This window comes from Saccostrea cucullata, unplaced genomic scaffold (genome assembly GCF_032062105.1).
Source record: "Saccostrea cucullata isolate Sc308-1 unplaced genomic scaffold, CSIRO_AGI_Scuc_v1 ctg589, whole genome shotgun sequence".
NCBI lineage: Eukaryota > Metazoa > Mollusca > Bivalvia > Ostreida > Ostreidae > Saccostrea > Saccostrea cuccullata.
In genome coordinates, this window is record NW_026920208.1 from 36425 (window position 1) to 52516 (window position 16092).

At 37.0% G+C, this 16092-nt stretch overlaps 1 long non-coding RNA gene across 17 annotated transcripts; it reads left to right on the forward strand.

Moving 5' to 3' along the window:
* The first annotated feature begins 2354 nt into the window (after positions 1 to 2354).
* Positions 2355 to 8618, forward strand: LOC134244903 (uncharacterized). Of its 17 annotated transcripts, none has more exons than XR_009987318.1 (9): positions 2355 to 2507; positions 2600 to 2683; positions 2757 to 2864; positions 6586 to 6669; positions 6758 to 6849; positions 6959 to 7041; positions 7347 to 7455; positions 7950 to 8046; positions 8168 to 8618. It is a non-coding gene; the product is annotated as an uncharacterized LOC134244903 (long non-coding RNA). The 17 variants fall into 17 exon arrangements; XR_009987322.1 differs by having other exon boundaries at positions 2356 to 2507; positions 2757 to 2810; XR_009987315.1 differs by having other exon boundaries at positions 2356 to 2507; positions 2786 to 2864.
* Positions 8619 to 16092: the final 7474 nt, after the last annotated feature.

A 16092-nucleotide genomic window follows, 5' to 3' on the forward strand; every position in this document is an offset into this window, starting at 1 on the left:
CAACGATGGAGGAGCAGGGTCGACCAACAGAGGAAGACGAGATGAGTCCATTTCCCATCTCTATACAGCAGCCAACATGGCCCAAAGTGGTAAGTAACTTTTCGTGATTTGTTGCATTCTTTTGAAGTTTTACTAACATTGTGCCAGTTTTATACTTTCAGGGACTGGGAAGAGGAACAACGATGGAGGAGCAGGGTCGACCAACAGAGGAAGACGAGATGACGAGTCCATTTCCCATCTCTATACAGCAGCCAACATGGCCCAAAGTGGTAAGTAACTTTTCGTGATTTGTTGCATTCTTTTGAAGTTTTACTAACATTGTGCCAGTTTTATACTTTCAGGGACTGGGAAGAGGAACAACGATGGAGGAGCAGGGTCGACCAACAGAGGAAGACGAGATGACGAGTCCATTTCCCATCTCTATACAGCAGCCAACATGGCCCAAAGTGGTAAGTAACTTTTCGTGATTTGTTGCATTCTTTTGAAGTTTTACTAACATTGTGCCAGTTTTATACTTTCAGGGACTGGGAAGAGGAACAACGATGGAGGAGCAGGGTCGACCAACAGAGGAAGACGAGATGACGAGTCCATTTCCCATCTCTATACAGCAGCCAACATGGCCCAAAGTGGTAAGTAACTTTTCGTGATTTGTTGCATTCTTTTGAAGTTTTACTAACATTGTGCCAGTTTTATACTTTCAGGGACTGGGAAGAGGAACAACGATGGAGGAGCAGGGTCGACCAACAGAGGAAGACGAGATGACGAGTCCATTTCCCATCTCTATACAGCAGCCAACATGGCCCAAAGTGGTAAGTAACTTTTCGTGATTTGTTGCATTCTTTTGAAGTTTTACTAACATTGTGCCAGTTTTATACTTTCAGGGACTGGGAAGAGGAACAACGATGGAGGAGCAGGGTCGACCAACAGAGGAAGACGAGATGACGAGTCCATTTCCCATCTCTATACAGCAGCCAACATGGCCCAAAGTGGTAAGTAACTTTTCGTGATTTGTTGCATTCTTTTGAAGTTTTACTAACATTGTGCCAGTTTTATACTTTCAGGGACTGGGAAGAGGAACAACGATGGAGGAGCAGGGTCGACCAACAGAGGAAGACGAGATGACGAGTCCATTTCCCATCTCTATACAGCAGCCAACATGGCCCAAAGTGGTAAGTAACTTTTCGTGATTTGTTGCATTCTTTTGAAGTTTTACTAACATTGTGCCAGTTTTATACTTTCATCTCTATACAGGGACTGGGTATTGACAGAAGAAAAGGAACAGTTCATGATTTGTTGCATTCTTTTGCAAAGTTTTAGCAGGGACTGGGAAGAGGAACAACGATGGAGGAGCAGGGTCGACCAACAGAGGAAGACGAGATGACGAGTCCATTTCCCATCTCTATACAGCAGCCAACATGGCCCAAAGTGGTAAGTAACTTTTCGTGATTTGTTGCATTCTTTTGAAGTTTTACTAACATTGTGCCAGTTTTATACTTTCAGGGACTCGGAAGAGGAACAACGATGGAGGAGCAGGGTCGACCAACAGAGGAAGACGAGATGACGAGTCCATTTCCCATCTCTATACAGCAGCCAACATGGCCCAAAGTGGTAAGTAACTTTTCGTGATTTGTTGCATTCTTTTGAAGTTTTACTAACATTGTGCCAGTTTTATACTTTCAGGGACTGGGAAGAGGAACAACGATGGAGGAGCAGGGTCGACCAACAGAGGAAACGAGATGACGAGTCCATTTCCCATCTCTATACAGCAGCCAACATGGCCCAAAGTGGTAAGTAACTTTTCGTGATTTGTTGCATTCTTTTGAAGTTTTACTAACATTGTGCCAGTTTTATACTTTCAGGGACTGGGAAGAGGAACAACGATGGAGGAGCAGGGTCGACCAACAGAGGAAGACGAGATGACGAGTCCATTTCCCATCTCTATACAGCAGCCAACATGGCCCAAAGTGGTAAGTAACTTTTCGTGATTTGTTGCATTCTTTTGAAGTTTTACTAACATTGTGCCAGTTTTATACTTTCAGGGACTGGGAAGAGGAACAACGATGGAGGAGCAGGGTCGACCAACAGAGGAAGACGAGATGACGAGTCCATTTCCCATCTCTATACAGCAGCCAACATGGCCCAAAGTGGTAAGTAACTTTTCGTGATTTGTTGCATTCTTTTGAAGTTTTACTAACATTGTGCCAGTTTTATACTTTCAGGGACTGGGAAGAGGAACAACGATGGAGGAGCAGGGTCGACCAACAGAGGAAGACGAGATGACGAGTCCATTTCCCATCTCTATACAGCAGCCAACATGGCCCAAAGTGGTAAGTAACTTTTCGTGATTTGTTGCATTCTTTTGAAGTTTTACTAACATTGTGCCAGTTTTATACTTTCAGGGACTGGGAAGAGGAACAACGATGGAGGAGCAAGGTCGACCAACAGCAAAAGACAGGATGACGAGTCCATTTCCCATCTCTATGCAGCAACCAATATGGCTCAAGGTTGTAAGTAACAAATTGATTATTCAAATGAAGTTTGTCATTTGTTAGGGAATGTGAGTGATTCTCCTTTGATGTGTTTGTTTTCTCTTTTTAAGCAGAAGAAATTTGAGGCTGACCAGGATCCTGAAGTGAAGAGCAGTCCCTCTCCCATTTAACAGCGTTCATGAGCAGAAAGTGCGGTAAGATTCATACTTGACCTCTGAGCACCTTTTCCCAATATTATGGCTTTCCAATTGATGTTGGCTTTTTCAGGCTTTGACCTCTTGAGTTTGAATTGACAGGAAGCAGAGATAGCCACCTCTGAAGGTCAGTCTGGAGTGTTTTCTGCTGCATTCAGAAAGTATGGGGTGTATAGTAGTTGTAAGTAGCGTTACAAAGGTGTTTCTTAGTCTTAGGTTTAGTTTGTATAGTATTTCCGGTAGGTGCAGTTGTGTTGTAGTTTGAGTTAGTAAGTAGGCTTTAGTTGATAGTTAGACAGCTTAGAGGAGTGTAGGTTATTATTGTAATTAAGGTATTTGTTAGTTAGTGCATGATTAGTGCTTGTGGTGGATAGGTTTGCATGATTAACACCCTAACAAGCAGGGTTCTCCATGAGCTGTTTTACTGTGTTGGTCCCGACACAGAAAAATGTTCTCCGACACAGTAAAGATTCAAATTTTATCTGTGCGACACATTAAAAATTTTGCTGACACAGTAAGATCTGTGATAATAAAAAAAAATTGAAACATACAAATTCTCTCTATCTGAAACATAATTGATCAAACAATTCTACCGTCTTTCAATTCTATACGATATCTAGATCACTTAATTATGCTTTCACCTTGCATAATCAATTATTTCCTAGACCCTCAATGGACTTGACGCATGAAGGAACAAAGACAAAAAATTGGATTTCAAACTTCCATGTAACGCTTAATTGGTACTAGTAGTTGCAATTAAAGTACATTGTATTATTTTTAAAAATATATTTAAATGTCTTTTCTTTAGAGCCATGGCTCTAGAATTATGTTTGCAATGTAAATCAAACATAACACTGTACCAAAATCATTTACTTGATGTAAATAAATAGTTTTCAATTTTCAAGGAACTTTTAAAAGTATTTTACTATTCCGAAGTCTCTTTTTTTGTAATTCCTTAATTCGATCAATAAAATTGACAAAAAAATTATGACAAATTTGCTTTAAAAAATTGTAAGTAGTTCAACTTTATAGACAAGAATTTCCTCTGCATTTCACAACATGTGCTAATATGTTCGACCATACTATTTTTGTAACGAATTGGTAATTTTTTTTTTTTTAAATTGTGTGCATGTAATCTTAAGTAATTATAGTGAATAGTGAGTCAGTTGCAAATTTGATCGCTAAAATACCGTGAAATTTTAGTGCTTTGCGTAAACTCTGCAACACAGTAAAATTTCAAACAATGGAGAACCCTGAACAAGTAACAAGCTACTAAAACTACTAACGTCTGCTAAATGTTGTGTGACGCGTCTAGTGTGTTGGTGTTAGTGTCTGTGTGCTTGTCACCTCTCGCTTTCAGCCATCACCGCTGGCTAGCAGCAATGCGAAAAGGGGGAAGAAATTCTAATGACTTCCCCTGCCAGTACATAGCCTCTCCACAACAAGTCCTATGCGATGCCTCCACGTGGAAGCAGACGGATACTGGGTATCATTTTGTCCCAGGCTAAGTTCGCAAGGACGCACGGGAAGATGAGTCTCAAAAGCTGGTAAACATCTCATATAGGATCTCTCCTGATCACAAACCCAATTTAGTAGTAGAATCAATTGATATAAGTGCTGGTTTTTAAAAGAAGTGAACCTTTGTTCATTTTATGTCTTTGTCATCTTTTTAGCTCACCTGAGCCAAAGGCTAAAGTGAGCTTTTCTGATCACATTTTGTCCGTCGTCTGTCCGTCCGTCCATCTGTAAACTTTTCACATTTTCGACTTCTTCTCAAGAACCACTGGGCCAATTTTGACCAAACTTGGTACCAAGCATTCTTGAGTGAAGGGGAATTTAAATTGTTAAAATGAAGGGCCAAGTCCCCTCACAAGGGGAGATAATCAAGAAAAGACAAAACTAGGGTGGGGTCATTAAAAAATCTTCTCAAGAACCACTGGGCCAGAAAAGCTGAAACTTCTGTGGAAGCATCCTGGGGTAGTGTAGATTCTAAATTGTTCAAATCATGACCCCCGGCGGTTGGGCGGGGCCACAATGGGGAATCAAATTTTTACATAGAAATATATAGAAAAAATCTTTGAAAATCCTCTGCTCAAGAACCACTGGGCCAGAAAAGCTGAAACTTGTGTGGAAGCATCCTGGGGTAGTGTAGATTGTAAATTGTTCAAATCATGACCACCGGGGGTAGGGCGGGGCCACAATGGGGAATCAAAGTTTTACATAGAAATATATAGGAAAACTCTTTGAAAATCTTCTTCTTAAGAACCACTGGGCCAGAAAAGCTGAAACTTATGTGGAAACATCCTGGGGTAGTGTAGATTTCAAATTGTCTAAATTTTGATCAGTGGGGTAGGGTGGGGTCACAATATGTGTTACAAGGGGGAAATCTGGTAAAGAACAGAATGGTCAAAGCTTCTCAGGTGAGCGATGTGGCCCATGGGCCTCTTGTTTGTAAAATTTCACATTTTCATCTTTGGTCAAATTCAACGAAACTTGGCAAAGAGTATCCTTGGATAAATGCCATTATGGGATTTAAGTTTATTCAAATGAAGGCCCACTCCCTCTTCAAATGGAAGATTACTACAAATAAGAGAAAAATTAAGGACATCTTTTAAAAATCTTCTTTTCAAGAACCACTGAGACAGGAAAGAGACACTTATGTGGCATCATCCTCAGGTAGTGTAGATTCAAAATTAGTCAAATCAAGACCCCATGTTGGTGTCAGAATAGGGGATCAAAAATATATATAATACTGTAGATTCCTTATTTTTCGCGAGTAATTATCGCGAATAGGCTTTTCACCGTCAAATCACAAGAATAATAATTCGCAAATGCATGGTTGGTTAAGAGATTTTACATAGATTTCAGCGCCATAAAAATAAAGGCGAGTAATTTAATTTTGTGTGTGGTGCTTCTCACGAAATTACGCGAAAATTAATTCCACGCACATATTTAGGAATCTACAGTATGTAGGGATATACTTTTTTTTTCTCAAGCCACAATTAGTTATATTGATAGCAAATCATCCTTTTTGGTAGTGAAGATTTCATTTTGTTCAAATCATGTCTACCGGGAAAAGGTTTGGGCCACATTGGACAATCAAAGTTTTACATTGGATTATATTGGAAATATTTTTAGAAATCTTCTCAGAAACAAATATGTCATGACTGGTGATATGTATACGGTAGCATCTTCATGTAGTGTAGATTTAAGTTTGTTCAAATCATGACTCCCAGGTGTAGGGCAGGGCCCCAATGGTGGATCAAAATGGACAGGGGAATACTGTAAATCACTTTTTATTCGCGAGAACTTTATTTTCACATTATTACGCGAGACGGTATGGTCGCGAAAATTTCATTCTCGCGTATAATATAATTCCTTAAGATTATATAGAGCAATGACCACAATTTTGAAAATTTTGTCTCGCTAATGAAGAGTCATTGACTATCTCGCGAAAATAAGGTGTCGCGAAAATTAAGTGATTTACAGTATATAGGAAACGTCTTCTCAATAATACCAAAGCCATATATAGTCATATTGATATGGAAGCATCCTTAGGTAGTGTAGATTCAAATTTGTCCAAATCTTGATTCCAGGGGGCAGGGAGGGGCATCAATGGGGATAAAATTTTAACAAAGGAATATATAGGAAAAAATTTTATGTTCAAGAACAGCTAAGCCATTGTTATTGATATGAAAATGTCTCCAGGTAGTTATTCAAGCCCCCTTCTCCTCTTCCTAAATTTTATACTTTTCAATACTGGACTAATTTGTCATTTACTAGCCAATATGCTTAGGTGAGCATATTGCCCATTGGCCACTAGTTTATTTTAGAAATCTTCTCACTTGGTATGAAGTGCAAGTGATCCCCTTTTGGTGTCTGTTAATTTTTATCTTTTTAAGAGGAATACTTTTAAGGCTGAACAGGATCCTGAAGTGAGGAGGACTCCCTCTCTCATTGAACTGCATACAGCAGCAGAAAGCAGGGTAAGATTCAGATTTTACTTCTTGTATCTTTGCTTGCCTATTGATGTTGGCTGTACCAAGCTTTAACATCTGGACCTTCAATTGACAGATTTCAGTTCCCCTTTGATTCAGAAGAGGAACAACAATGGAGGACCAAGGTCATTAATATAAGAAGAGTCTATTCCTGTCTGTGTTTTGCAGGTATTATGTTTCAAAAGTGGTAAGCAACAAGCTGCTTTTTACTGAAGCTTCTCACTTGGTATGAAGTGCAAGTGTTTCCCCTTTTATGTCTCTGTTTTATCTTTTTAAGCAGAAGAAAGTTAAGACTGACCAGGAATTCTAAGTGAGGAAGAGTCCCTTTCCCATTCCGCTGCAGCCATGAGGAGAATACTCGTAAGAATCAGACTTTACTTCTTTTTTCACCTATGGAACTTCATCATGACCCACTTTAACAGGCAGGAGTCTTACAAGTATTTTTTATTTAATTATTTCTGACATATCTTTGTCCTCCCTACTCTAAAGTAACTATGCTTTCCTCTCCTTGCCCCAATATTCCACCTTATTCCTAGCTATCATAACCTTATTGTCTTTATTTGCTTTTTGATTTTCAAGCTAATAATGTTGTAATGATTATGTTCATTTGAATTTCTGTGATTATTACATTGCTTTGTATTATTGCTTATCTTCTCTCCATCAAGTATTTTCAAGGAATTTGACAAGGGAAGAGGACCAGTGCTGACCAAGTGAAGAAAAAGAAGAGTCTATTGCCAAGCTTTGTACAGCAGCCAATATCTGATTAAGGAGTGGGTAAAAAGATTTATTTTTTGCAATTTACAAATTTTCTTTATACACTTATCAAATCATAGGTCCAGGGGGATTTACTTCTGCTGCACAACAGCAAGACTGTGTTGCAATAACAATAGGGCATCCCGAGGATGTGTTGTTTCAAATTACGTTACATCATGATCCCTTTGGACTAGGATTAGTAAAAAAAATATGAATTAAGAATTTTTCTTTTGATGACAAAGTCAAGGTGACTCAGGTGAACATTTTGGCGCAATGTATTTTTGTTCATGTTTTTTTTTCATTATCTTTGGATTTCCTTTGTTAACAAGTAGAAGATGAGACTGATCTCAATCAGTTAACAAGAATGTGGAAAGTAAGGACTTACTACTGTCTAACCTAAACATTGATGGTTAGTCAGATCAGATGCATGTAAAGCTCTAGACCTTGCATTATGTGAATTAGAGGAGATTTTGACTCTCTCATTGCTTGGATTCTTAGTGTCTTTTTGTTAATAGGCAGGCGGTTATGCTGGCATTGATCCTGTTTCCAAAAGCAGATCAACATGATTCCTCAAGACTCCAAAGAGATCAACTATGGGACCTGAAAATAAAGGTAAGACACATGTACAAGCTCTGCAAAATCCTTCTATTCTGTAAAAATATGTTAGCTATTTTTCATTTATTAAGATTTTATTAATATTTATGTTGAGTCCTTGTGATTTCTTTTTTTACAGGCAGACTGCCATCAATTTCATGTTTCTTTGATAGCAGACAAATATGCTTCAACAATAGTGCAGAGAGTAATTTAAGGTTTGGACTGCAAGTGATGGACACACTAAATAACTCAACTCAAAGAATTCAATGGATAGTGCTGAGTACATTATTATATATCTACAAAGTGATGGGCACACTAAATAGCTTAACTGACAGAATTCAATGGACCGTGCTGAGAACATTGTTATATATCTACAAAGTGATGGACACACTAAATAGCTTAACTGACAGAATTCAATGGACCGTGCTGAGTACATTGTTATCTACAAAGTGATGGACACACTAAATAGCTTAACTCACAGAATCCAATGGACAGAGTTGAGTATGTACTAATATCTACAAAGTGATGGACACAGTAAACAGCTTAATTCTCAGGATTCAGTGTACCATGCTGAGTACATAACTCATTAAGGATAAATGATCATATGACATCCACAGCAGATCACTCAAAGTTGTGTTACTACATTATTGTACAACTTTTCATATACTACGTTATTTTTTCTGAATGTTTTTTTTTGTATCTGTATATTATATTTTTTAATTTAAAAAAGTTAAAGATTGGATTTTTAAGCAAAAATATCAAGAGAGGTAAATCAGTGCTTGTCTGAATATCTAAGCTTAAGAGAAAGGGAGGTAATTTTTTTTATTGTGAATCCTTGTCCTGAGCATATGCTTTCTCAAAGTTGGTCCAATGTGGCTACACTTCTTCTCAAGAGTGCCAATTTCAATGGACTTGTGCACAAAGTTTTTTGGGTTAAGGGAATTCAAGTTTGTTCAAATGAAGGGCCACGCCCATTTCCAAGGGGGGATAATTATGAATAAGAGAAAAATGAATGGCATTTTTTAAAAATCCTCTTCTCAAGAAGCACTGGGCCAGGAAAGACCAAACTCATGTGGAATCATTGTTAGGTAGTGTAGATTCAAGTTTTTTCAAATCATGACCCCCGGGGCTAGGGTGGGGCCAAAATGGCCGACCAAAGTTTTACATAGGAGTATATAGGAAAAATCTTCTTCTCAAGAACCACTGGGCCAGGAAAGATGAAACTCATGTGGAATCATCCTCAGTTAGTGTAGATTCAAGTTTGGTCAAATCATGACCCCCGGGGCTAGGGTGGGGCCAAAATGGCCGACCCAAGTTTTACATAGGAATATGTAGGAAAAATCTTTAAAAATCTTCTTCTCAAGAACCACTGGGCTAGGAAAGATGATTATGGAATTCCTTGTAGATTCAAATTCTTATTCATGACCCCCGGGGCTGTGGGGCCAAAATGGCCGACCCAAGTTTTACATAGGAATATATAGGAAAAATCTTTAAAAATCTTCTTCTTAAAAACCACTGGGCCAGGAAAAATGAAACTCATGTGGAATCATTCTCAGGTAGTGTAGATTCAAGTTTGTTCAAATCATGACCCCCATAGGGCGGGGCCAAAATGGCCGACCCAAGTTTTACATAGGAATATATAGGAAAAATCTTTAAAAATCTTCTTCTTAAAAACCACTGGGCCAGGAAAGACGAAACTCATATGGAATCATCCTCAGGTAGTGTAGATTCAAATCTCTTCAAATCATGACCCCGGGGGGCTAGGGCGGGGCCAAAATGGCCGACCCAAGTTTTACATAGGAATATATAGGAAAAATCTTTAAAAATCTTCTTCTTAAAAACCACTGGGCCAGGAAAGGAAACTCAAATGGAATCATCCTCAGGTAGTGTAGATTCAAGTTTGTTCAAATCATGACAAAGGGACTAATGGCCACCCAAGTTTTACATAGGAATATATAGGAAAAATCTTAAAAAATCTTTTCTTAAAAACCACTGGGCCAGGAAAGATGAAACTTGTGGAATCATTCTCAGGTAGTGTAGATTCAAGTTTGTTCAAATCATGACCCCCGGGGCTAGGGCGGGGCCAAAATGGCCGACCCAATTTTTACATAGGAATATATAGGAAAAATCTTTAAAAATCTTCTTCTTAAAAACCACTGGGCCATGGAAAGAAACTGTGAAACTCAAATGGAATCATCCTCAGGTAGTGTAGATTCAAATCTCTTCAAATCATGACTCCCGGGGCTAGGTTTTTGATTTCCAAAATTGCCAAAAAATATATAGGAAAAATCTTTAAAAATTCTTTCAAGAACCATGGGCTACAAGGAAAGATGAAACTCATTAAGGATTCATCCTCAGGTCTGTAGATTCAAGTTTGTTCAGATCATGACCCCCAACTAGGGTGGGGCCAAAATGGCCACACAAGTTTTACATAGGGATATATAGTATTTTTTTTAAAAAAGTACTTCAAAAATATGATTAGTATTTTTTGGAATCTAAAAAAGTGTAGATTCTAGTTTTTCAACATGATGAATGCCTGGAAGGTTAAATTCTGTGCCCGATGTGCTCAGGTGAGTGAGCGCTGTGGCCCCTGGGCCTCTTGTTTATTGTGAATCCTTGTCCAGAGCATATGCTTTCTCCCCTTGGTTCAATGTGGCTAATACTTCTCTCACAGAGTGCCACTGGTCAATGGATGTGTAGTGACCTTGAACAAAGTTTCTAGGCCAAGAGTGAAGGTTAAAACCCCTTTCAGCTACTTTACATTTTTATGTTCATTGCTGAAAGTGGGACCCTTTGAGATGGCCACCATCTCAATGATATCTAATTTTAGTTTGAAAATTGCTAGAAAAGATAAAGTGATCTCATTGTAACATTATTATTTTTTAGTGTTTTAGATTATAAATAAATATAACAATATGCAAAATCTAAATTCTTTTATATTTTCTCTCCTTTGATTTACATAGCAGGCCTTGCAGTTTTTAGCTCATATGAGATTTTCTGATCACCTGTTGTCCGTCGTCCATCCGTCTGACTGTCCATTCATCTGTAAACTTTTCACATTTTCAGCTTATTCTTGAGAACCATTGGGCCAATTTTGACCAAACTTAGTACAAAACATCCTTGGGTAGTGGGAGTTTAAATTATAAAAATAAAGTCCCCTTTCCGAGGGGAAATTGTCAAGAATATACAAAAATAGGGTGGGGTCATAAAAAAATCTTCTCAAGAACCACTGGGCCAGAAAAGCTAAACTTCTGTGGAAGCATCCTGGGGTAGTGTTACTAGTGTAGATTCTAAATTGCTTGGATCATGACCCCTGGGGATTGGGAAAGGTCAAGATAGGTATTAGGGGGAAATCTGTTTAATAACATAATGGCCAAAGTTACTCAGGTGAGTGATGTGGCCTATGGGCTTCTTGCTTATCTAATTTAGTTTTATCTTTGTATGCAACACTTTTTCCTTCTTTTAGTTGTTACTAAGGTTCTAAGTAATTTAAGTTTTTTATGAAATATTTTTCCTTGTCAAGTTCTATAAGCATGTTTTACTTCATAGAAAAGTAGTATATGAAGATTTTCTAGATGTTTCATATTTTTAGCTCTACTGGTCAGAGACCAGAAAGCTTATACATTTTTATGTCATGGGTGGCCACCATCTCAATGATGATGTTCTGTTTAGTTTGAAAATTGCTAGAAAATTTTTCAAAATTATCCTCCTACATTTTGCTTGATAAATTTCAATATAAATTGGCACATCTAAATTCTTTTATAGATTTTCTGTGATACATAATTCTCTATATCGGTTTTTGATTTCGATAAACTGTGTTGCCGTGGTTACTAAAAATAGAATTTTCTGTGTAAAATTCTTTCAAAATGCTATTCCTTCATTTCAATATAACTTGGCAAACAAGTAGATTACACTAAGATACATAATTCTGGGTATCGGTTTTTGATTTCGATTAACGGTGTTGCCGTGGTTACTAAAAATAGAAATTGCTGTGAAATTCTTTCAAAATGCTACTCCTCCTACAATTTTGGTCTGATTTCAATATAACTTGGCACACAAGTAGACTACACTGAGATACATAATTCTGTATATCGGTTTTTGATTTTGGTAAACGGTGTTGCCGTGGTAACTAAAAATAGAAATTTCTGTGAAATTTCTTTCAAAATGCTACTCCTCCTACAGTTTTGGTCTGATTTCAATATAACTTGGCACACAAGTAGACTACACTAAGATACATAATTCTGTGTATCGGTTTTTGATTTTGTAAATGGTCTAAAAATAGAAATTTCTGTGAAATTTCTTTCAAAATGGGAAAGGTCCTTTTTCAATATAAAATACATTTTCTATATCGGTTTTTGATTGTAAAAGTTACTAGAATTTTCTTGTGCTACTCCTCCTACTGGTCTGATTTCAATATAACTTGGCACACAAGTAGACTACACTAAGAATATAAAGAGATTTATCAAGGATCATTTTTATTTATTGCTTTGTTCCTTCAATAAATTCCCAAGTTTTTAATGTTCCTTTGCTACAGTACAAACCAGTACAAGCTTCAGTATAAGAGATTTTCTAGATGTTTCATATTTTTTCAATTTTTCTTGAAAAGCATAACTGATGTACATGTAATTGTAAAAACTGTGTTTGTCCCTTGTGATACATGATTAATTTATGTCAGTTTGAATTTATCATATATATTAAAATACACTATTATACAGTCTGTTTGTCATGGAATTAAACTTGTTGAGTTTTTATTCCACCTCTATAATTGAAGATTTGGGGGCATATTTTGATAAACTGTCTGTCTGTTTATGTGTCTCCAAATTTACTAATTTTTACTACCCATGGCCATTCCTTTTGAACTTTTTTTAACCTTTAAGTTAGACTTTGACCTACTTTGGTAAAACAAAATGATGTGAATGATTAGTGCTAGGGCTTTCATATTTCAAATGTATATTCCTTGTAATGAAACTTCTCTTTTTACCCCAAACAAAGGAAGTTTTAGGGATATATAGGAATCACATTGTCTGTGAATGTAATTTTGTCTAGGCTCTAACTTTGATATATGGAAACATTGGAAGCTTATACTTGTTATAGAGCTTGCTTGTAATGACCCGACAGTGAGTCCTGATCTGACACAAGGTCATTCCTGCAAGTTCAAGGTCACTGGCCTAAAAGTATGAAATTTTTGTCTGGGTCATAACTTTGTAGAAAGAATCACTGGAAGCTCAAACCTGGTACAGGGATTGCTTATGACCCAAAAATGTGTCATGATCTTATCCAGTCATTCCATTTAGTTCAAGGTTACTAGTAGAAAAAAGGTATGACATAACTTGACTTTGTAATGGAGAGTCAGTGGAAGCTCATACTCGGTACAGATATTGCTTATGATCAAAGAATATGCCTTGACCTTTATCCAAGGTCATTTTGGCGATTTCAAGGTCACTGGTAGAAAAAAGAAAAAAAATGTCTCGGCTAAAACTTTATTTGGAAAAGAATTGGTACAGGTATTGTTTTTGAAATAAGGAAAGTTCTTATTTTAATCCAGTGTCAATGCAGCAAGTTCAAAGTTACAGGCAGAATAGTGTAAAATTATTTTTTTAAGACTTTAACTTAACAATGTAGAAATACTAGGAGCTCGTACTTGATACAAAGATTGCTCATTGGAACCTGATACAGGTACTGTTTATGAACCTAAGGAGTGTCATGACTTTAATTTGAAGTCAAATAGCAAGTGAAAGGTTGGTGGTATAAGAATTAAAAATTATGACAAGCCTTTATTATCTGATGGAGAAATATCTGTACGTATGCACGATGATTCACTTAAAGTTTACTAATGATCAAAGTATATGTGAATTTTGACTAGTCTCAGTCTTTTTGGCAAGAAATTGAAATGAAATGGCAAATTGAAAAAAAAAATTCATTTTGGACCAATCCCGATCAAAATAAAACCATAATGAATAAAATAACAATTTATTGCCTTCTTTATTGTCCCCCGCTTTAGCGAAAGCGAGGGGACATTAAATCTCATTCGTCTGTCCGTCCGTCACAAAAACTTTAACCTTGCCCATTATTTTTGATTTAGTGGAGCTATGACTTTCATATTTCACTTGTGTGTCCCTTGTGAGAAGACCTTTCTTTGGGTACCACCATATTTGACCTTTTGACCTAGACCTTGGAATTTGACCCACTTTTACACAAAAAATCCAAACTTTTACTTTGGCCATATCTTTTGAATAGTAGAAACTAGGAATTTCATATTTCACATATGCATTTTTTGTGTCAAGGCCTTTCATTGGATACCAACAATTTTGACCTTTTAACCTTGACCTTAGAGACCTATGAAAAAACTTTTACCTTGACCATAACTTTTGAACGGAAAGGGCTAGGGCTATCGTACTTCACATATGTAATCCTTGTGAAAAGACCTTTCATTGGATACCAAGAACTTTGACCCTTTGACCTTGACCATGGAGATTGACCTAATTTTCAAAAACTTTGACCATGGCCACAACTTTTGAACGGTAGATACTACATGTAGGACTTCATATTTTCGCACATATGTATTTTTTGTCGCAAGACCTTTCATTGGATACCAACAACTTTGACTTTTTTGACCTTTTGAAAAAACTTTAACCTTGACCATATCTTTTGAATGGTAGAAACTAGGACTTACATATTTCACATATGTATTTTTTGTCGCAAGACCTTTCATTGGATACCAACAACTTTGACCTTTTGACTTTGACCTTGGAGATTTCCGTACTTTTAAAAAAAAAGTTTAACCTCGACCATAACATTTGAACGGTAAGGGCTAAGGCTTTTGTACTTCACATATATAATCCTTATGAGAAGATCTTTCATTGGATACCAAGAACTTCGACCCTTTGACCTTGACCTTGGAGATTGACTTACTTTTCCAAAACTTTTACCTTGGCCATAACTATTGAACGGTTAAGGTTAGGGTTTTCATCCTTCACATATGTATTACTTGTGACCTTTTTAAAGAAATCAACAACTCAGATCCTTTCACCTTGGAGTTTGACCTACCTTTCAAAAATGTATCCTTGGCCATAACTTTCTTTTGAACAGGGGGTGGGATTTTTTATTTCACAATCGTATTTCTTGTCTGAAAACCTTACTTTGGGTAATATCAAATATATTTCATTTGAATTAAGAAATGTTAAATCTTTGTTATGTTGCCATACGAGGTCATCTGTGTTTCACAATTTGACACATCTTGTTCCTTATATTGAGAAGAGATAGGACTTTCATATTTGACATGTGCATTACCTGTGACAAGATATTTCCGAGCATGCTATGAATTCTTACCCCTTGACCTTGATCTTCACAATTGACCTTATTTTTTTAAAAAAATCAACTTCAGTGATAATTTCTAAATAAATGACATATGATAGGGTGTTCATATTAGACACAATGTGTCATAAAAAATGACATCTCATCCACAAAGATACTGAAAGCGGGGGACCACAATTCTTTGAATTTGCTTGTTAAAGATTGCACTAATTTCAGTGGCTTTGGCCCCACCCAGGCCCCAGGGGGGCAGGGACCATGAAATTCACAATTTTTGTTCCCCTTCACCCATAGATGCCATTTGTAAAAATTTGTTGAAATTGGTTCAGTGGTTTCAGAGAAGAAGCTGAAAATGTTAAAATGTTAACGCACGACGGACGAAAACGGATAGTGCAAAGTTTACTCAAGTAACCTAAGGAGGGGGGGGGGGTCAATTCACTTATAAAGCAGTAAAATAGGCATTCAAAAAAGAGAATTCATCGATGCATGGTTCAATGATTTATTTTGCTCCGACTGATCAGATACTAAATAATGGGTCGCCCTCTTTATATAACGGAACCAAAGAAACGCTCGGTAGATTTCACAGCATCGAAAGTTCTCCCATTGGTATCAATATCACACTATTAAAATGCAAAATATTTTGCTAATTTTGTTTCTATGAAAAAATGAAATAAATAAAAAAACAAATGAAATATGGGTTTCACATCGATTCTGTTTTTGCAAACCACCACACAATACGTCTCGAAATCGAGG